The sequence below is a fragment of the Oreochromis niloticus genome, linkage group LG16 (assembly GCF_001858045.2).
Source record: "Oreochromis niloticus isolate F11D_XX linkage group LG16, O_niloticus_UMD_NMBU, whole genome shotgun sequence".
Lineage (NCBI taxonomy): Eukaryota > Metazoa > Chordata > Actinopteri > Cichliformes > Cichlidae > Oreochromis > Oreochromis niloticus.
The window spans coordinates 24,469,291-24,492,867 of NC_031987.2; the positions used below are offsets into that span (position 1 = coordinate 24,469,291).

At 39.6% G+C, this 23,577-nt stretch overlaps 1 long non-coding RNA gene across 1 annotated transcript; it reads right to left on the reverse strand.

Annotated features, from left to right (window-relative positions):
* Positions 1–13,727: 13,727 nt before the first annotated feature.
* On the reverse strand, positions 13,728–23,102 carry LOC109197660 (uncharacterized). Its single transcript, XR_002058768.2, has 2 exons — positions 22,931–23,102; positions 13,728–15,784 (listed from the first exon to the last, which is right to left on the reverse strand). It is a non-coding gene; the product is annotated as an uncharacterized LOC109197660 (long non-coding RNA).
* Positions 23,103–23,577: the final 475 nt, after the last annotated feature.

Here is a 23,577-nt window from a genome sequence, read left to right on the forward strand (position 1 = left end):
AGGTGAGTTAATAAATTATGCATGCATCCATACACACAAGAGTGTGTATGGATGCATGCATGTGTGAGTGAGAGATAAAGGGAACGTAGGAAGTGATAGAGCGGGAGTAGATGAAGTATAGTGAGAGATGAGAGCAGGGCCAGACTGAGGGAATGGGGAGGCTTGCAGGAAGAAAGACAAGAGAGGGAAAAGAGGTGGAGAGGAGCAGGGAGTAAATGAAATGAAAATTGTGTAAATACTATAATTTAGGCTACTAATTTTTTTTAGGCAGGCATGTATGCACATTTGTTAAATTTATGTATTCTTTTTAACAGGATCAGCTGGATGACACTGCACAGGTTTGGAATACACACTCCATCATGCCATCGAAAAACATCATCCCCAGTGGTCGGCCTAATCTAATGCATTACCTGGACAAGAGACTTCCTTTGCCCCACTGAAGAACATGTTGAACTTAGTAAAAATGAGTGTGTTTTTTGACTGACCAAACTATGTGATCCAGATGTATATGAACTGTGCAATAGCCTCCAGTAACAGGCCCATATCAGGCTGTGAACTTGTACATGCATCTAAGAGAAACCCTCATGGCACCACCTACACTACTCTTTTGCCTGTGGCCTTCTTTGTCTCATACAGTGACAAGACACTTTCCTTATCTGACAGTTTCAGATGCAGACATGCCATGGGTGTGAAGAAGCAATCCATTACATACTTTGGCTCTTGGAGAATGGCCTTGTGAGCCATTGTTTTAATGGCAGGCTGCATGTTGTTCTTAGGGTGGTAGGAAGTGGGAACCCATCCTTGTAAAGCGGTCAAGCAGGTCTTCTTCATCATTATCCAATGTGCCCTGGAGAGCCTTCTCAACAGCTGATCTACAGGAGAGAGATAGTTGAGTGATCAGGATGTCTACATCAATTGAGTCCATTCCATGGATGCAGGCTAAAATGAAATCCTGAATGAAATCCTTTGATAGCCTCACCACGATGACACAGTGGTCTAGTAATTCTTTCACCCAAATCTGTCCAGCTGCTTGCCATTCAGTCTCACAAAAGGCAAATCTTGTGCAATGAAATTCAGTCCATAGTCCTGGGGACAAGACAAAACATGCACATTGCATGAGAAATGTAAATGAATTATATAGACTCAAAAATGTCAATGTCTTGAATATGCTTACAGCTATTTGTCCAATATTAGTTGTCTTTACATTCCTAAACCATGGTTGCCTTGACAATTTATATATAACACTATCATACTTATGTCTTGATGCTTGCTCAATCACCCAAGTAAGTAAATCCTAAAAGGTTGATTCTGTTCATCTGGATGCAGCATTTTCAGTGGGAGAAATGTTTTGTCACTCATCCAAGTGACTTCTTCAGTCTCAGCTGACTGCAGGTTTCCCCAACCTTATAAACAGTACATTGCACAATGACTGAAACTAGCAGCAGTGAATGAAAAATGGGCTGGGAGGTCAGTTCCTTGATCATTAATATGCAAATTCATGACCATTGATCAACACTACTCATCAAAGTCCATCAAAATCAAAGAAAATCAAATCTCAGGACGTACTACATTTCACGGATCACATTAACTCGGTGGACCGACACATCAAATTCACCAGGGAGGATATGAAAAGTGGCAGGTTAGCCTTCTTAGACTGTAAGATTTCCATCAGGAATGGGGGACATCTAAAAACTGATGTGTACCGGAAACGTACACATACGGATCAGTATTTAAGTTTTGACTCTCATCATCCACTGGAGCATAAACTGGGTGTCATCAGGACGCTACAACACAGAGTGAACACCATCCCCATAGACACGGCAGCCAGGGAAGCAGAAGAACATCACATCAAGAAGGCCCTGAGTAAATGTGGTTATCCCAGCTGGACTTTTGTCAAAGCTGGGAAGGCACCAAAAGAAAGCTCCAGCCAATCCAGGAGAGAAGGACAACCGCTGCCCAGGCGAAAACCTGTAGTCATCCGGTATGTGTCAGGAGTATTGGAACAGTTGAGACGCATTTTTTCTAAACACCGTGTCTCTGTGGCTTTTAAACCCCAAAACACGCTACGCCAAAAATTGATCCACCCCAAGGATTGGGTCCCCTGATACAAACAGAGTAACATAGTATACGCTGTTAAGTGCCAGGAGGATTGCCAGGATTTATACATTGGGGAAACCAAACAACCTCTGGCCAAGCGGATGGCACAACACAGAAGAGCTACCTCGTCAGGCCAGGACTCTGCAGTCTATTCACAACTACAGGCCAGTGGACACTCTTTCAGTGATGAGGATGTACACAGGGAGGAAAGCGTGTCTCTGTGCAGAGGCGCAGAAAGGGGAAATGACGTAGAGAATTCCCACAATAATCCAATAGCGCATGGCAACACCTGCGCATTCCGCCAATGTGTCAATATTCCAAAAAAAAAAAAAATCCTAGGTCCATCATTTGGTTCGGGGATTTGAATAAAAAAAAAAAAAGTCTCTGCAAATCTAAAAGTCTCTGTGTGGTCAACAACAGACACACATAATGCTATATCGTGGTCTAAACCAATCAGAGATAGTCAAGGGTGGAACCTCAGATGCCCATGTCCAAGGTAAGATGTTCAGATATTGAGATGTTCAGTTCGAAGCCTTTGAAGCACTTTTAATTTTGACTTTCTTTTTATTTAAGATATATCTTGAGATATTTTAATTTTGTTTAAATTTCAGCTCAGTGAAGCACTTTAAACACAAGAACTTTTTCAGTACTGTATTTTTCGGACTATAAGGCACACTTAAAATGCTTTAATTTCTTCAAGAGTGCACCTTTTGAAGTATAAATTCTGGTTGTGCTTACTAACCGTGAAATGATTTTATGTTGCACACGACGCTCAAAAATCTGCCAAAATGTTTTAGTACAACTTTGGTAAGCTACAAAGCTGTACCGGTTGATAGATTGTTGGAGCATTACGGCTACTGTAGGTAATACGTACCGTGCTTCAACATAGTATTACCGTACTGTGTGTGTATAAGGACTCCAAAATGGCACCTGTTAAGAAACATGCTTACGAAGCGGATTTCAAACTCTGTCAGTCACGTAGTAGAACATGGGAATAGAGCAGCTGCGAGAGAATTCAACATTAATGAATCAATGGTACGGAATGAGTTGAGTAAAGTTTGACTTATCTGACTATTTGGTTTCGCTCAATGCACCTTATAATATGGTGCGCCTTATGGTAAAAAAAAATATGGTAACATATCTTTCTTGTAGAAATGTGGTCCACATAAAGAACTTTGTATCGACAAGATTGTTAGTTAATAATTTACAAATCAATATTGTCTGTATGGACAGCAATTAAAAAAAAAGTGAACATGTAAAGCAGGGGTGTTAAGTGATGCGGTTGAAAAATTTGGGTGCACCTAACTTTTGTAGGTGTAACTTTTTTAGGCGCACCAGTACAACCATAGCAAAAAGTTCGTCTAGAGCCCTGGTTTCAATGCTGGACTCTCTTACCGCCTGTGTGCGTCACGTCACCTCTGGGGAGACTGGCGGTAACCGCATCTTGCATGCAAGCTCTCCATCCCTGGAGGGAGCCCGGGCTGCTGGGGTCTTGGATTGGGAGGGTGTTATTTCACAAGGTGGTGTCCACAGATGCTTCACTAGGGGGGTGGGGAGCGCTGTGTGAGGGGGCATCAGTAAGAGGGATCTGGACCACACCCCAGAGAGAAGGTCTCTGGCCAGTGTCAGTATATCGTGTTGCATAATTCACCAGAACTCGTACAAAGTGATATTCACATGCACTCTGGCAAAATGTCCCATTGGCCCATACCAATGCACTCAAACGGGACCTCCATTATCAGTAATGGTGCTTTTGGAATGGCCGGCTGGTTAACCAGCTGACACTCTGGGCAGGATGCACACCATTGGCGCACATCTGCCCAGATGCTCAGCCAATAAAATCTGGCCATTATTTGCTCCAGAGTTTTGTCATATTCCATATGCTCTATCATGGGGTTATAACAAGCCACCTGTAAAATAAGTGGAACACAACTGGGTGTGTTCCTCTTCTGTGAGAGTGTCACCACTCATTCAATAAAGCCTATCTTTAATCTATACAAAAAGCTGGTCGTTCAGTGCTGTGTCAGGACGCACCATAAATTTTCATCACTTGGTCAAAGACTGAGCATAGAGTTTCATCAAGCGACTGCTCAAATGGGAAATCACCCATGGAGTGAATCACTGGAGGCCTTGCCATCTCCTCCTCTCCAGAGTCAGTGTCGAATGACCTTGCATCACTGCTGAGTGCAGCGCAGACACTACATGTACATGTACATGTCCTACAAGGTCATGGACGCATCCCCACACACTGACCCAAAAAGTTATTAAACCCTGGCCAATCTGTCCCCAGAATTAAGGGATGTGTCAGGCACGAGCTAACTGTAGCCTTTACACTATGCATTTTCCTCTTATATTTTATTTGCAGTGGCACTATGGGATATTTGTGTATGTCCCCAACCTCCACCCACTCTGCCTCCAACAATGCCCCTGACTGAACCAGGGTTTGGTAGACCAGGGAATGTGTACAGCTCAAGTCCACCATGGCATGGCATATACCCCTATGACATCTTACCGGAAAACTATATGTATCTTCCTGGACGGGGGAAGCCCCAGCAACGTGGAACACCTGACCCACCTCAATTAGCGGACACTCTCAGAGGAGATGTCCCGGTCGCCGGCTCCTCCAACAGTCCTGCCCCGATGTCCATGCGATCCCCGGTCATCCTGTGCAGGACCACCGCAGGGCAAGGAGAAAGACAATGGCAGACAAGAAGCACCAGACAGAGTGTCCAGGTTTTCTGAATCTTGCATCTGCTGGTTGGCCTGATCCTGTAGCGCCTCTAGGTGCTTGAACTGCATCACCACCTGCTCCAGGTGCATAGCTGCCAGCTCCGCCACCATCTGAGCCAGGCTGTGTACTGGCTGCACGAGCCGTGTATCAGATATCTTGCGGTTAATCATTTAACACCACTGTGAACAGCAAGGACCCGGGTGTCATGTGCTTGCAGCAGCTTTGGAGCCATTGCCACCTGCACACTCCTCCCTCCTTCAGGTTTGGCATCACTGAAATAAGGAGAGCACAATTAATGAAGTCCTTTCAACTGCCCTGCCAGCCTCCCTGGTGCTGCCCCTCAAGCCCACTGCACCACCCCTCCACTGCAGCAGAGCCGTAGATCGCACCTTTGACACAATGGACAATTGAATTACTTGGATTACTGGGCAACATTTGTTGGATATGTCACTAAAAATGTCCCCAAAAGGCCCAAATACAGTGTTTTGGCTTCAAAATAACCTGGATCTAATAAAATATTTAACAATTATTTAATCTTTTTTTATAATTAAAAATGGCCTAAAGGCAACATATTATCTTACATTTAGTTGAAAAGCCTCCTGTACAATATACAGAACACTTTAATCATAATTTGAAGCTTGTAATACAGAGTTTACTGAGAGGAAGAAGGGCAAAAGCACTGTGTGGTAAAGAAGGCAGCAGATAGCTAGGAACCAAAAACTGTTGAAGAAATTGTTTTGCTTATTCACTGTATTTGGTTCATAAATGTACATTTCAGTGTGACTCAGCAACCTCACCTTCTAACAACTCTCATGTTGTGCTAGCAGAACTAGACTGTGGTCAGCTCTGCCGAGGAGTGGGGCAGTGATAAAGAGGCAATGCAGTACAGTAAAAACAAGAGGCTTTCAAAAATTACTAACATTTCTCAGGTTCAGCATTTAGTTTATTGTCCTTGTAATATTTAACTGGTTAAATACTTTTTAAAAGCCACCTTTGCATTCCAATTTTAAACAGCATTGTAAAGTGCTATGTAAAATTAAGCCACTTCATAAGGTACTTCATTAGGGACACCTCTTCAGTTGCTTCTTAATGCAAATATCTATTTAGACAATCACATGGCTCCTGTGTGCCATGTGATTGTGTGGATAAACTGTAAGGCTGTATGTGGATAAAACCACATGTATCCATGCAGGCCCAAGTGGGTGTGCTCACACAAATAAACAGATAAGCTGTCTGTAAACCTGCCTGATTTCCCGTCATATGTCAGCACAAATTAAGGTTTTCTGAGGAACAGCTATCAACTAAAAGAGTAGAAATATGTTTTTTGGAAGACAGTGAACTAAATAGTGTGCTGGCAAACAAAACCAGATACACATATTCAGACTGTTTCTGCTGATATGAGTTACTAATGGGGATATGTGAGATATGAGAACACTTAACAGCTTTTAAAACAAATTGCTAACATGTTCACAGATTTTTTTAATGTAAGATGCAAAAAGGAAGTGTATGGGTCATCAGTAACAGATGTTACAGTAACATAAACTTGTGGTATGAACCAGAAAATGAGAAGTAACTCTAAAATGTTCATAGATCTTTATCAACGATGCTTGGCTGAGAAACAGTTTTGCAAAAATGTTGTAGATAAAAATGTAATATCTCTCTCTTGTGTTTTTAACAGAGCTTAAACATTTTGTTTCTCAGCCCTGAAAAAATGTATTTTAATTTAGGAGTTTTGTCTCTGTTGGTTCCTCTGGGTTCTTCTTTTGTTTATATAAAAACATATTAAGTACATTTTGTGGGAAAAAAACAAACAAACTATGAATGCACACACAAGTACATGAAAGGAGTCCAAAGTCTTTGCAGCTCACAGTCTGAAGTACATCAAGGCAAACATTTCTGAAATTTAAACAACAAAAATGGAAGGTATTCAAAATAAAATGAGCTTCATACCATTTGTTCTAACCAGGTTAGCACAGGTGAATATTTCCTCTTTTTAGGAAAATATGTCTATGAATCCCCTCCAGCTGAAGTTGCTGTCTATTGGACGAGCACCACATGTTACAACAAACTGTTAAGGAGGTTGTGATGCTAAAGATATTAATAGATGACATTCCAATCCTACTGTATGCATAATCATTTAGGGTATCAATCTATTTGTTGACGATGAACTAAGTGTTTACAAAAGATAGATATACATTTGTAGATGATAAATGTTATATTAACAAAATACAAATGTGGTTTATCATTTATGAACCTTTGGTAAAGCATTAAGTAAGCATGAAAATATGATTAGAAAATGTTTAATAAATACACAGATCATTTTTCATGAACAAATAATGAGCAAATGTTTGTAAATGATCAGTATATAACTTGCTGATGTATTTTTAAGGTAGCCTATCAAAAGTGCAAAAAGTGATTAGGGTATTTTTAATTTTATAAACAAATTATATTAAATATGTAACTGGACTGCCGAGCACTAGAGGTGTTTGTACCTTACCTGTTACAGATGATCTGTATATGTAAGCTAAGTAATTAACACACCCTAAGAAAAATGTGTAAATAATTCCTTACATGTAAATGTGTCACATATCATTAATAGAGCTTCTTTGCTTGTAATAAATTAGATTATGCATATACAAGTTATTAACAAATCTTTCTGCATCCCCTTATTCTAAATTTTTTACCATATACAAACAATATTGTTATCGTTTATTATGTGTTTTTTTCCTTCTTTTTTATTATTTAAGATTTATCCAACTTTAAGTGAGCTGAAATGTCAAGACAGGTTAAAATCATTTTTGCTATAAGAATTTCTTAAACTGCATCTAAAGATAACAGAAGGATGTCTGAAACAGAATCACACATTTATAAAAGAGAGGTAGCACAAGCAGCATGAAACCATTTTTTATCCTCTTACATTAGTTGAGCATTTAACAGGAATGTGGCTAGCAAGAAACTGAATTACAAAAACAGTTTATATTTAGGAATGACAAAAAATAGCATAAAATAGCATTTTACGGTAGATGCTGTTTTATCATGGACATATAACATGGACATATAAGCAGAGAAGTGTATGTTATACATTTAACAACTCACGCTAAAGATTTCTGTTATGGGAAATAGTATTTGCTATAGTGTTTTGGAAATGCAGTTGAAACCCCAACACCAGAACTAAAGGATTTATCTATACCAGAAGTGGGGAACTCTGGTATAGATACATTAAGCTTCTCGGATGAGAGGTGAAACGTCTTCAAGCAACCTAAAGAAGTCCAGACGCTTTTCTTTCCAAGCTCGTTAGAAAGTCTTGAAAAATATGTTAGTTATATAAAAGTAGCATTGCACGGCTGTTTCTTCGAAGCCAAGATCATTTGATGACATCATGGAGGCTCCAGGTAAAAATAAAATTTACTTATTTCATTAACTCTTCTTTTTTTGGCTGAGCTGCTGTTGCCTGCAGTGGGCGCTGATGCATTGGCTTATTGAGGTATGTTGACATCTTCCTGTAACAACAATGAAGGTCTTAGGCTACGTTCACACTGCAGGTCTTAATGCTCAATTCCGATTTTTTGATCAAATCCGATTTTTTGTCTGCTTGTTCACACTACAAATAAAATGCGACAGCAAACGCGCTCTAGTGTGAACGCTCAAAGCGGCCCGCATGCGCAAAAGAAGACTTCACACACAACGCGCTCTGTTTAGACCCAGAGCAAACAATATTGTTTGACTGATGGCCCTTAATATAAAGACTTCGGACTTTACGTTTCCCAATTTTTGCTTTAAGTTGTTTTGTTATTTACATAATAATGTAATTAACCTAATAATGATCCTTATTGCTATTTTAGAGAGGAGCGGTGCTTCAAAGGATAGTTGCAGATTTCTGTCAGAATCTGCAGATTACACAGTACAAATAAAATGTTCACGTTGTCTTCCCAACAGTTTCACTAACATCTACTCTGGATGGCCAGGAAGCGTTCGCGATGTCTTCTCGGGCGCTTCTCCTGTGCTGATAATTGGCGTCTGCCTTGTGTCAGTGACGTAAAAGACGGATTTAATGCGACATGACCGTTCAAACAGCAGTTGCTTTCTAAAACATCGGATATGTATCGGATTCAGTACCACATACGAAAGTGACCCAGATCGGATTTGAAAATATCGGATTTGTGCCGTTCACACTGTCATACCATGATCGGATATGGGTCGCAAAGGGTCAAAAAAATCGGATTTGATGCGCTTTCGCCTGCAGTGTGAACGTAGCCTTAGTTTTTCTCGGAACTCCTTCCCCCCATTGTTCATTTGTCAGCTCATCCTAGCCAACTGGTAAACGTGGAGGTCTAGCACCAGTATTTAAATCTGAAATTTGGTGTCGCCAACTATTACCTGTTTTCTAGCCCAGCTTTGAATTGCAGCTTTTGGAATTTTTTTCTGTTTTAAAGGAAGTAATCAATCATTTAAGGAAACTCTTCACATTATTTGGCCTAGTATTTTACTTTTATTAAATGCTTCCTTTTCATCAGTTTGTGTATCAGCTGCTTTCAAGCATGCTGTTGTGCAACCCATTATTAAAAAATTTAAGAAACATTTCGCCACTTATCCAAGTGACTTCTTCAGTCTCAGCTGACTGCAGGTTTCCCCAACCTTATTAACAGTACATTTGCACATCAACTGAAACTAACCGACTGAATGAATAATGGGCTGTGAGGTTAGTTCCTTGATCATTAATATGCCAATTGTCATGACCATTGATCAACAATCACTGATCAAATACCACTGATCTTTGTCAATGACTCATTGACAGAGATCAATGGCCATGAGTACCATTCACAGTAAGTTGGTGAATGGCTGCAATCACAGCATTGTAAGATGGTGAAAGATGTACCCTTAGGCCCCCTTCTCGATTCAGAGATAAAAATGGCCTACTTGACCCCCCACTCAAATCAGCGTTCCTCCCTGTACAGGATGCGTCCATCCTCGTCACTGAAAGACTGACCTGTAGGTGTGACTAGACTGCAGAGTGCTGGCATGAGGAGTTCTCTTCTGTCATGGAAAAAAACATATTCACCTCTAAATTGGACTACTGAAATTCTCTCTATTTGGGTCTTGTTAGAACTTATTTTGTCTTTAAGATTATATTCCTCATAATTTAATCACACATTTGTTTTATCCTTTACTGCACGAAGTTATTTATTGTAGAATAGAGCTTTGAAAAGAGAATGCCCCACATTCCACAACCGGAATGTATCACAGTGGTGCTTAGTTTAGACTGGTACTTTGGCTCCATTCTCTTGTTCATTAACTAACTTGTAAAGCATTTTGGTCAACTTTGCTTTTAAATGTGATATAGAAAGAAAATTGACATTGACATACACACAAGGGGTAACGAGCAAACAGGCCACAGGTGGGAACACAGCTGACACTAATTCAGGCTAAAGAGGCAAAGGAAGCAGAACTGAACATGACACACACGAAGCAGGAGTCACCAAATTAAAACAGGAAGTAACCCACACTGGGACTCAAACATGTCAGGTTGACACGGAAACCAGAAAGAAACACACATGAAAACAAGACAAACTAAACATGTGACGTGGAACATAGTGGAGGCATGATAACAGTAAGCCAAGACTGGATAACAAAACTAAGACCAGAAAGTACAAATACAGATCATAGAAGAATGCAGGGTTCGTACAGGTGCTTGAAATCCTTGAAAATGCTTGGATTTTAATATTTTCCTTTCAAAGTTTGAAAAGCACTTGAATTTTGGATGTGATGCTTAAATCTCCTTGAAACTATAACTATATTTCAGTCACCACAAATAACTATCTGATTGAATAGTTTTCTTATGAGATACAGAAATAAAATCAGTCGCAAAGTCTAAAAGCAAAATTTCTCTGCCTAGGCTGCCTTGCTCCTCTGCATGTCAGACTGTTTCTATTCTCCATGCCTGTCTTACTGTACATGATGTTATTAGCACAAACACTTTAAAGGTGATAATTTAGGACTTCAACAATAATACAGCAATGTAGTTAAACATCTTACAGTTAGTTTTATTGGGAATGAACTTAAAAAAAATCTGTCCCCCTTTTTTTGTGTCATATAGGAAAGAAGTTTCAATATCTGATGACAAGACTTATTAATTTGGCCTTACTCTGTATTTTTTTGTGGTGTTTGCTGCAGTTTTCCTGTTGTGTGTGTGTGTGTGTGTGTGTGTGTGTGTGTGTGTGTGTAAAAGCTTGAATATGGACCTTGAAAGTGCTTAAAAAGTGCTTGAAATTGACCCTGAACAAGGTGTATGAACACTGAGAACCCTAAGAACCAAAACCTGGAACACAAACTTAACCTTAACATCATAACGACGCCTGAATGACAACAATACAAAATACAGAACTATAATATAAGAATAACAAACTAAAAAACTCCTAAACATTCCAAAAACTTAAAACTCTGGGTCACACACCCAGCACCATGACATTCTTAGTTTTAGACTAGTTGGTTGGTCTAATTTTTTTTTCCTTGTTTAGTCGACTAAGAAATTATTTGGCAGGAACATCCAAGTTTATATCGTTAAATGGTAATTATGAGATGTGTTTCTGGCCATTTTACAGAGAAACACCTAAATAACTCTTCAGCCTTTTCTCTGGTGCTCCATAAGAAGAAGTTGGTTTGAGTAAGATGGACATTGTGTAGTCTGTCTTCTGGAAATTGGAGTTTCAGTATGACAGACATGACACGGTTAAAGGCTCTGACCTCCACACTTCTCTTTTCCTTAGTTTTTTATTAAATTCTCCTTCACACCTTTCCTTTACCACACAATGCTTTCCACTAAGGTCAAAGAACAGTGATACGAAAAGGATGTAGGAGTGAACTATTAAGATGCAGTCACAGAGTGTGAACAAACTGATGAGGAGTAAGAGGGAGAGACTACAGGGAGTGCAGAATTATTAGGCAAGTTGTATTTTTGAGGAATAATTTTATTATTGAACAACAACCATGTTCTCAATGAACCCAAAAAACTCATCAATATCAAAGCTGAATGTTTTTGGAAGTAGTTTTTAGTTTGTGTTTAGTTTTAGCTATTTTAGGGGGATATCTGTGTGTGCAGGTGACTATTACTGTGCATAATTATTAGGCAACTTAACAAAAAACAAATATATACCCATTTCAATTATTTATTTTTACCAGTGAAACCAATATAACATCTCCACATTCACAAATATACATTTCTGACATTCAAAAACAAAACAAAAACAAATCAGCGCCCAATATAGCCACCTTTCTTTGCAAGGACACTCAAAAGCCTGCCATCCATGGATTCTGTCAGTGTTTTGATCTGTTCACCATCAACATTGCATGCAGCAGCAACCACAGCCTCCCAGACACTGTTCAGAGAGGTGTACTGTTTTCCCTCCTTGTAAATCTCACATTTGATGATGGACCACAGGTTCTCAATGGGGTTCAGATCAGGTGAACAAGGAGGCCATGTCATTAGTTTTTCTTCTTTTATACCCTTTCTTGCCAGCCACGCTGTGGAGTACTTGGACACGTGTGATGGAGCATTGTCCTGCATGAAAATCATGTTTTTCTTGAAGGATGCAGACTTCTTCCTGTACCACTGCTTGAAGAAGGTGTCTTCCAGAAACTGGCAGTAGGACTGGGAGTTGAGCTTGACTCCATCCTCAACCCGAAAAGGCCCCACAAGCTCATCTTTGATGATACCAGCCCAAACCAGTACTCCACCTCCACCTTGCTGGCGTCTGAGTGGGACTGTGTGGTCGCAAATTTTGAAGCCATTCTGATAACCTTCTCCCACCAACGATGTGGAGATCCAAATCCAATTAAAACCAGGACACTCAAAAAGATGCTCTGTAAAAGAGTAGAATTCTTGGAACAGAGTTTAATACACTGAATCATATGAACAGCAGGAAAAATACATACAGACATTTAGCAAGAAAATTACAAAGCAGAAAGCAAGCAAAGCAAAACCCCGGGGTGTACAGCCTTAAGCACAGACAGCAGAGCAACACGGAGACGGACAGGTAGCAGCAGCAGGAGGAAAAGAGCCCTGGGGGCGTCCTCTGGTCCCCTAATATAGGGACCAGTGTCGCCGCCCCCTGCTGCTGGGTAACTTTCCCACACGCCCCGCACAGCTGCTGGGGTCAGATAGCGGCCAAGGTCTTGGCCAAAGGCCATTCAGGACTCTGAGTACCCCTTGCTCTGGCTTATCACAATAGGTCATGACACGGTCAAAGGTCACACATTAATCCTAATTATTAAATCTTATTCAGCAAGTGGCACAATCTTATAACATATAATACACAGGTTACATGCTTAAAAACACTTCAGTTTGGGTTCAAAGTGTGTGTGTGTGTGTGTGCGTGTGTACTTTGTATGATATTTTATCGTTATGTGTTCAGGATCTCTGTTACAATGTTACTGTTTTGGTTGTGCTGCATTAAAGATGTTAAATTAATTAATTATTAAGTAGATTATTCAAGAGAACTCTCCCCCTACATTAACTGCCCTGTTACAGTACCAACTTAATAAACCTCGGTGAAGCAAAATGTCTTGTGCTTAAGACTCTACATGAAAGTTAAAATATATATGTTCAGTGCGCACAGATATATAGTGTATATAGTTACATAGTTATACATATCAAACAAAAATCCACCACATTCCCCCCTGTGGTACCTGGAGGTACCACCTAAAAAGACCCCATAACTAAAGAAGAACAAAAATTGTGAAAACTAATGCGTGCGCTGTTTTTTTGCTAACATATTTTAAAGCAAGCTGTAAATAGAACATAAGAATTTGTATAAAGATCCCACACAGTTGTTGCTCAAATGAATAAGCCCTTCCTTCCACCAAAACCCTCATAGTCATCAACATAACATTCTCCCAACATTCATTTCTCTTAGTCAATTAATTTAAGACAAATTGATTCATCTTCATTTGCAAATCATACTACACAGTATCCTAAACAGAATACTCAAGAAACTTAAAAATCAGCCTAATTACAGGAAAATGAAAGTAAGGCATAAAACACATCAGCAGAGACACATAATACATACATGGATTACACAACACCATTAGTGACATTAAAAATAACACAATTAAACAATTAATTCTAAGTTTTGGGTTTCATCTTGGTCAGGTGCAACTTCTTCTGAACAGACTTCTCAGTGTGGGCTTTGAAATGTCCTTTGTTAGCTTCAAGGTTGACATTTCTCTGCAGCAGCTTCAACCTTTACTCAACTTGTGTCCCTTTTTCAGTCCATATTTCAACCAATTTATGAGTCCGAGAAAAGTCTCTCTTGGTACTTCTTGACTGCTGGATCTTGCATAGCTTCTAAGAATACTCGAGACGACTTGGTCCTACTCTTGATTAAAGTCAGGGTCGGCGATGGGTAGTAGTTGATCTTGCACATCCATCATTCGGAAGCTGGTTTGGGCACTGTACGGCTCCACCTGGGCTGTAGGCTCTGCAGCAGGTTCAACAGCTACTGGATGGGTCATGGCTCAGCTGTCTGGAGCAGCCTGTTTCACTCCGTTGTCCCCTCACACTCGTCATCAGATCGCCAGCACCTGCTCCAGGACCTCTGCATCTCCGTCTGTTATCCGGATGCCATCTCCACCTGCAGAAAGATAACTTTGCAGAGTGCATTAGTTTTGTTCACAGTTAGCAATACAGGCCCTTTGTGAGGACTTATCTATGGACATTTGTGAGTATGCCATGCAGTGTTAGTTGTTGTAGTCTTGTTAGTTCACAACTGCATGCACCTTAGTACTAGAGTTAATATTTGTACCCAGTTGACCTCTTCCTTAACAAATTCCAATTCATTGCTTTATTTTGTGAAGCACCTTGAAATGTTTGTCTCAAATGCTGTTATAAAGAGAAAGCTTTACTTATCTTTACATAGCTACTAATTTAGGAAGTGCATAGTAAAGCTGCCACAAGTTGTTTCATTTACCTATTCATGTGTCTGTTTTCTGGTGATCAAGACATCTAATCACAGCCACAGGACCAGGGAGCTTTAGGGCGACTAGTAGCTGAGTTACTGCTTCTTCATACAATACATTATTGGGGATCTGTTGGCTTCTATAAGATCCTCTTTGTTCTTAAACACTATTTGAGCACATGTCAAATTTATATGCTGAATTTAGATAAACATTAACTCTGTCACCGGCCAATTCACATTTCATCATTAACACTTTTAGCCCTCTACTTAGCGTTGCTGGCTATATGACTGATCAAACTTCCCACACCTCTATAGCTGCCGAATCAGAATTTTCAAAGCTAAGTTAGACAATGCCACACTGACCACACAGTTCTTCATGTTGGCAGTAGTTAAACCATCACTCAAAAACCATCACTTGACCTAACTGTCCTAGCCAATTATAGGCCAATCTCCAACTTTCCTTTATGTCAAAAATCCCCACAAGAGATGCTGTAAAATAGTCACAGAGGAATGCCTTATTTAAAGAGTTTCAGTCAGGTTTCAGAGCACATCACAGTATAGAGACAGCTTTGGTGAAAGTTAAAAATGATCTTCTTAAGGCCTCTGACAGTGGATTGATCTCTATGTTCGATACTTGTGACCATAACATGTTATTCTAAGAATCCTCCCACATACACAAGACTAACCATTGAGCTTCACAAGGTTTCACACCAGGATCTATTTCTGTTTACATAACACATGCCTCCTTCAGGTAACACCACAAAAGACACAACATACCTCTGCCATGCTGATGACACCCTCTCTCTCATTCATCCATGAAGCCAAACAACACACACCTGTCAGTCAACCTAAAGGAATGCTCTGAATGGCATTATCTTGGTCTCCATTAACACTGTGAGGTTTCTTGGAGTAATTTTTTAAATCCCAATATGCACTAATATGTGCTTTTACAGGACTGCTTTCTTCAATTTCTGCAAGATCTCTAAAGTCCTGTCCCAGAGTGATGCTGGAAGACAAATTCATGCATTTATTACTTCTAGGCTGAGCTTTTATTATTATCAGGTTTTGGTAAAAACTCCTTAAAAAGCATTCAACTACATCAAAATGTTGCAACATGAATGCTGAAAGGGACTAGAATGACAGAGTATATTTCTCCTATTGACTTTTCTTCATAGGCTCCTTGTTAAATCTGTTTTTTTAATTACCATCCTGCTCCTATAGTACTATATCTCCCCACTTGACTCTCAAACTTTAAGCTTACTAGAATATTTAAAAGTAGAATGGGAAGCTGGGCCTCCGGTTTTTAGGTCTCTCTTTTGAGTTATTATTAGTTATTATCAATCTCTGGCTCTCCTACACAGCATGTTTTTAGTCCTGTCTCCTTCTCCTTACTCAGCTGGTCACAGCAGATGACCACTCCCCCCTGTGCCCAGGTCTACTGGGCATTTATTCCTGTTAAAAAGGGAGTTCCTCCTCTCCAAATTTCTTGCTAAAAGGGGGTCAGATAAATAATCGTTTTGTAATGTTTTAATTTTGCAGTTTATCCTTAGATAATAAAGTGCCCTTAGATGACTGGCATCATAATTCCATGCCTGTTCAACCTTGAGTTGAATACTATACAGCTTGACAGTCTTTGTTCTTATATAAAAATAGCCATTGAAAAGCTAAAACAGCTATATTAGACTAATCATACAAATTTTCATGCATGGGTTGTTCATAGACAGTAATCATAAGAAATTCCCTAATTGAACCTTGTTACACAATTTGGTGGTGGACTCTGAGGCAGACAATTACTTCACACCCCATTTTCCTTAACCTGAGTGATAGTAAATTTTGGACCGTAAATAATACATGTAATTGGCATTATATTTACAATACACCTGGATGGCCATGATGAACACTGAGACCTCCTGAAAAACAAACAGTTTTAATTGCAGGGTTAAAGGTCTACTTCAACTTTTGTAAATTTGGATTGTACTAGGTCAATAGTTGCTTACCTATTGAGGTTTAATCATTCTGACTCAACTCTGCCTTACCTTAATCTTCTCAGTTTGCCCCATACCAATGAAATGTTCTTCTCTTTCCTTTTGGTTGCCATGTGCCCGGTCAGACTGCATGTCCCTCCTCAGTGCTTCAAACTCTACCTTTGCACACTGGAACTAGAATAGAACTAGAATAGAGTCATTTAGTTCTGCAGGTTTTACTAGAGTATGCATTTGAGTAATTTAAATATATCAATCCACAGACAACTGGACCCTGCCACACACAGGAAAGATAATTTAGGCCCCATTTTTCTAAATTGAGGTTTGATCATTTTATAGGGGATCAGGCTTTAGCCTCTTTCCCTCCAAAATATCTGATAATTTAGATTTTCTCTTTTTTGGGGAGGGGGTTCATTCTTTGGGAGAGTTAACAATTTAGCTCTGCTAAGCTATATGTTCCCCCCTTTTCCCAATGCAGTTAGGATTATGACAGAATCCTTCACTGCTTTCTCCTCCACACTGCATTCATTTTTATTTTTCTTCCGTTTGAAAGGAACTACAAATTGCTCACACTGAATTATCGCACTATGGATGGTTTAGTGCTGCACGTTTAGAGCTAGCATCTTACTATTAGCTTCAACACATGAACTGAGGTAGCTGCCACTGGTCTATATGTAGCCACACTGAAAAAGATAAAAGACAGATTATTTGTCATATCTACATACAGATTTACATGTGTACACATTTGCACCCACACAGTTACATACATGTCAGGAGGATACCCAAGAGCAGTGTACCAGGGTCAGAAACAGCAGATGTTTAAATTTCTCATTTCATGTTACCAGGGATCCTGAGTTTCATCAGTACCACAACTTTTAGTAAATCCCCATGTGTACGTTTCATCCCTTCAATAATGCAATGCTCATAAGGTGATTAATAACTTCCCTAAGTTTATTTATCTGTCCCATGCCCTACTGGGGTTCTAATGCTCTGTGTGTATCTGTTCTAGTGTCAGTGAGAGTCATGTCTGTGCCCTTTATGTATTAAACTTCCTAATCTTAAATAATATTCTAATGTAAGAGTGTTAGTAATGAATATATTTCTAATAATCTCCTATCTAATGCTTTCATGTGGCCTAGTTCATATTATTTGTGTTCTTTTTCTACTGGGAGAGTAACACAAGGGGTGGAGCCCAGGGCTTTAAACTTATTAGTTTGCTGGGAGCATTACTGATGCAGCTGCTTCATGTTGTTCACTGTAGATATCATGGATAGTTAGGTACTCTGGTATCAGTCACAGTCCATGTACTGAAGATTTCTCTTGGCAGTAAATTCCTTGTTGTTACGGTGCTGCCCACATTCCTCTTGGAGTTCTCCAGGAACATCCACACAGAGAACATCCCAGATGCCGACGATGTGGGCTCTTAGAGCCCACCGATTGTCAGTCCTCAGCAGATTGATGAGTATGTCAGCTGACTAAAAGTATGTTTTAATACACTTTTCCAGCCCTCTGCAGATACAGTCTTTCATTGGACTCGAGGAGACTCAGTTTCATGAATTGTGGATCTTCACTTGGACACTCCTCTCTGGAGTTCCTGGGCTTTCACATGTGCCAACCATTGGATGTCGTCATCCAGCTGACTCCTCCTCTCCACCTTTGTACAGGCCTCATCAGTGACATAGGCCTTCGCAGTGCCAGTGTTGCTCTACTCCACAGGCTCATGGCCTGGTGTCTTTCACTGGTGATCTGTGTTTCTCCCCTTCAGTTGGTGAGCTCCTTCATCTGTAAGGAGGCATTTCTTTTTTTTTCATAGCAGGAGAGTCGTTGTTTGAAGTATGTGCATACATCAGTTAGTTAGTAACTGTTTTCATTTGCTCCACCTTTTTTTTCTTTTGCCTGTGAGCTCGACCTCATGTTACTCTCCATTATCTTACTCCTGGTCTTTGAATTCTCCTATTTAGCTTCCTTTCCTCTGACTCACAACTTTCTTTGTCCCACCTGTCTAATCACTCTTCACTCTTCAGCTCCTTAATCTGACTTCCTACATCTCAAACTTTCTAGTGTTTACTTCTCCTCTTCTAAGCCATAATCACTTTTGTCATGGTTTTTGTTTTTTTTGTTTAGTTTTTTAGTACAAAGATTCAACTTTTGATTTCTCCTTATTGCATTTTAGGTTAATATGTTTTATTTCTAATTACCAGCTTTTGCTGGAACAAAGGCTATGTCATCCCCTCCAAACCCTGCTCCTGTGTATTTCCCCCCTGCACGATGCACACTGCTTATTTAGGGAGCTTTCTGTTTCCTACTGGCAGCACAAATTTATCTATATTTGCTTCTTTATTTTTCTTGTAAAACTAAAACAAGATCATAGGGGCTTTATTATCATATACAACAGTTTTATGTTTTTCTGCTCAACTTTCCTGTAAGTGACAAGATGCAGCTGTGGGATTAACCCTGTCACTATTCAAAACCCTGATTCCTGAAACAATTACCCCCAAATTTTGTCACATTACTTATTAAACTTGACAAATTAAAAGCAATAGTAATTTTGCATATGTAAGAATTACCATATTGCATTTGCTAAAGACAGCATTTTGCAAGTTATTCCTTAAATGTATAAAGTGCAATTTATTTATTTACTTTCTTGGATGGTAAAAAGCACTCTGATGTTTTGGGACTCTTAAAACTTAAATGCTTCCTGATTCAAGCCTGACACTCGAGGCCTTAAAGGGTTAAGGCCCTCTTATGTCACGCACCTCTGAAGCTCGTCTAAATGTTATTTCTCTTATAGCTATAGAAGAAGAATTACACACAGTCTGACCAGCATCAAGGCGAGTGTTTTAGATACCAAAGATCCCTTTAATAATCCCTTCCCCCATACAATATCTAATCATGCTTTTTATTTATTGATCAGCATTTCTAATGATCCACAGCTGCAGGTTGACCAGCCATGCACCCCACAACTTTATTTCTGTTGTTTCTTTTCCCAGCCAAATATTCTTTTCCTTTAAATTTTTATTCTTTTTTTCTAAAGTGCTCGAGTGTAATCACTTTTCATTCTTACCTACTCTTCCTCTTATTTTACTATTACACTTAATGGCATTATTTATTACATCTTTCTAATTATTGTTTTATTATTGTTACCATTACACTCTAATCAGTTACTATTATATTTAAACTTTTTGTTTACTCGCTGAATTATTATTATTCTCAATTCTTTTCACTGCTTCTCTACTGTTATGTCTTATGCCCCTCCGTCATTCAGTTCTGTCTTACTTCCCTTTTCTTATTTTAATAGTTTGTTATATTTATTTTAATTTATCTGAGAACCAGTTTACTGGCCTTATCATTTTCCTCCCAGGTGTTTCTTCTAATATTTTATTCTCAAATTTAGAGCTTCTTTCTTCCTGTTCCTCACTCTGTTGGGCACTATTCTTTTTACATTTTTTGTTGTTTTTTGTTCATAGTACTCAGCATTTGATCACTTGTTTAAGCATCTTCACTGCTGTGGGCCTTAAACTTTACAAACAAGTTACATCTTTTTCTTTTTTTTTCTTTTTTAAGCAAACAATTTTGCTTCCTGTCTCAGGTGACTCCTCTGAGCTTCGCACAAGCTCACCATAACAATAACCTCTTTGAGACATGCAGGTCAATCTTTTACTCTTCTTCTCACACACTTGCATTTGGCTTAGATCATTTGAAAGCCTGTGCACTGGTCAAGGACACTCTTGGCAGGATGTCGGGGCCCACCCCACACACTCCACAGTCAGAGCAACTTGAGCCAGCTACACCCTGTGACGCTGTTTACGGGCTGCCTCCTGCAGCAGCGGCTCAGCTGATGTGAGCTCTCTCAGTACAACACTTTTCCTTTTTTCTCTCTACTGTCTCTGCTACTGTCTCCCTCTGCCACACTCAACAGGCGCTAAACTTTACTTGAAATTGTTAAGTCACAATCTCTGACTTATTAAACCACCATTTCCAACAAAACTCTTCTATTTCACTTCACTATTTTCCATCCAGTGATTTTAGCTATTATTCTCTGGGTTTGATACATCAGTTAGTTGCATTTAAACCCTGTCTACCTTCTTTTCTTTTCCCAACCATTTATTTGTGATGGCAGCATTTTAAACAGATCTCTAGCAGGTGTCTCTTTTTGTTAATTTGTTCATTATTTGTCCTCATGACCACTTCACCCAACATGTCAGCCTGTTTATTCTGAACTCCTCTAAGCTTCACACAATTTATTTCCAACAATCATTCATTTCACATCATATTACTCAGGTGCCTCTTGCACTCTCTGTATGCTTTTGGGTGAGTTTATGACCCCTCGGCAGAACTTTCTACAACATTATTTACTATTTCTTTGGTGAGTGATAACAAACCCTCAATATACATTTCACATGCAAACTCTGAGACATTATTAGATTCTTTTACAACTCCTGCATTTTACTGAGAACGATTTATGGAAGCTCTTTTGACTCTCTTATCTCCGTTGTAGCCCAAACATGTTCTTTTTTATTTGGTCTCTATCTGTTCAGCTGTTCTTAGATCATCACCACTACCTTCTATATTTCTCCAAACACAACACAAACCTCTCTATTTCATTTATTATTTGTTTGTGTGATTTATTTAATTTCCCTCTAATTATTTTAGTTTTATCCCAGCTATGTTTTATTATTAGAATTAGTTTATAGTTCTCATTCTTACTGTTATTAGTTTGGATATGTTATAATTTAGCTCTAGGTTAGGTTATCCTTTTTATTTTACTTTAGTCAAGCAGCTCTATTTCCAATTTATTTAACTTTTGGTCATACTTTTATTAAGCTAATAATCCAAAAAAAGTGCCTGCAATCCCTATTTACTCATTATCCCTATTTTGGCAATTAATATCTTCTTTTACTGAAATTTACCCACAAATCTTCCAACTTACTTCATGTTGCTGCTTGACAAATATTATTTCTACAGATCTTTCTGTTTAAATTCCTTAAACAACAACATTATTTTTCAGCGGCAGTGTCTATTTTCCTCTTTATATTCAAAAACTCTTAATTTTTTGCAGACTTATCTCTTTTAACTGCTCTGATGCTCCTCTCACTCCTCCACATACCGTAGGGATGATTCACAAACTGCCTGCAGACACAGCGCTCTGCAGCACAGAGAGCTCAGTTTTTTTAGTCTCTCAAATCAGTCCCTCTACAACTTTTTACTTATCTACCTACTAACTTCCCTTTTCCGTATTTATTTATCAAAACCCACCCCTTACGCGTATTCCTCTTATTTACAGCAAGAGTTATTTTAAGCAATATTTACAGCAATACATTGTTATACTCTAGACTACTACTTAGCAATATTTACAGCAGCGATTATACTTAAGGGTTAGTAACAGCTATTTACATATTTACACTTTGGCCGAAGGTGTCGCCTTTCATTCCGTGACGCGCGCATTTCATCTAGCCCGTCCAGACCGGTGGACTCGAAAGCCCTCAGATCCCTACTGTGAGCCCCAAGTCCCCGCGTTACTGGCTAGGAATTTATCCCCAAAAATCCCCCAAAGCCCGAGCAGTCCTGACTACCTAGCAATTCACTTGGGTTAACCAGGTTAACCAATTAAATGGTTAACGTAGTTAGCCTATATCACCTTATCTACTTAAATGGATAACTAGGTTTCCAGCGGTAACCACCTTGAGGGTGCCGACATATATTTCACTTTTCATCACTTTTATCACTTTTCATCACTTTTCATCACTTCAACTTTTTACTTCTGCGCAACTTACGCCTATTCTTCAGATGCACTAAAGAATAGCGGAAAAATAAACCCAAACTCCCCCAACACAGCCCTGGAGTCATACTCCAGCACAGGGCAGAGCAGCCTCTCACACACACAAACCCCAAATACGCACACACACATACAGCGCTCACTCACACTACCCCCGCGGGTCACACAAGTTACAGGAATAACACACACACATATGATGCAGTATTAAACTCCACTCCTTCAGCATCCGCAACTAGCATTATTTTTACAGTGTAACACTTTATCACTTAGAATAACAGCGACCATTTGATTAAAGTCCTTTTCAAGGTTAGGTGGAATCTACTCGGAGCCAAGGTGGAACCCCCCTCTGCACTCAGACAACACCAACATTGAGCAGAAAAAAACCTCTGCTTACCTTATTGTAGCGGCCGCTTGGTGTTCTCTGATGTGCAAGGCTTTGGCATTCCCCAAGGCTCCCAGCAATCACCTTAATTCCTTGTCCCTTCGTGGTCGCCAATTGTGGTCGCAAATTTTGAAGCCATTCTGATAACCTTCTCCCACCAACGATGTGGAGATCCAAATCCAATTAAAACCAGGACACTCAAAAAGATGCTCTGTAAAAGAGTAGAATTCTTGGAACAGAGTTTAATACACTGAATCATATGAACAGCAGGAAAAATACATACAGACATTTAGCAAGAAAATTACAAAGCAGAAAGCAAGCAAAGCAAAACCCCGGGGTGTACAGCCTTAAGCACAGACAGCAGAGCAACACGGAGACGGACAGGTAGCAGCAGCAGGAGGAAAAGAGCCCTGGGGGCGTCCTCTGGTCCCCTAATATAGGGACCAGTGTCGCCGCCCCCTGCTGCTGGGTAACTTTCCCACACGCCCCGCACAGCTGCTGGGGTCAGATAGCGGCCAAGGTCTTGGCCAAAGGCCATTCAGGACTCTGAGTACCCCTTGCTCTGGCTTATCACAATAGGTCATGACACGGTCAAAGGTCACACATTAATCCTAATTATTAAATCTTATTCAGCAAGTGGCACAATCTTATAACATATA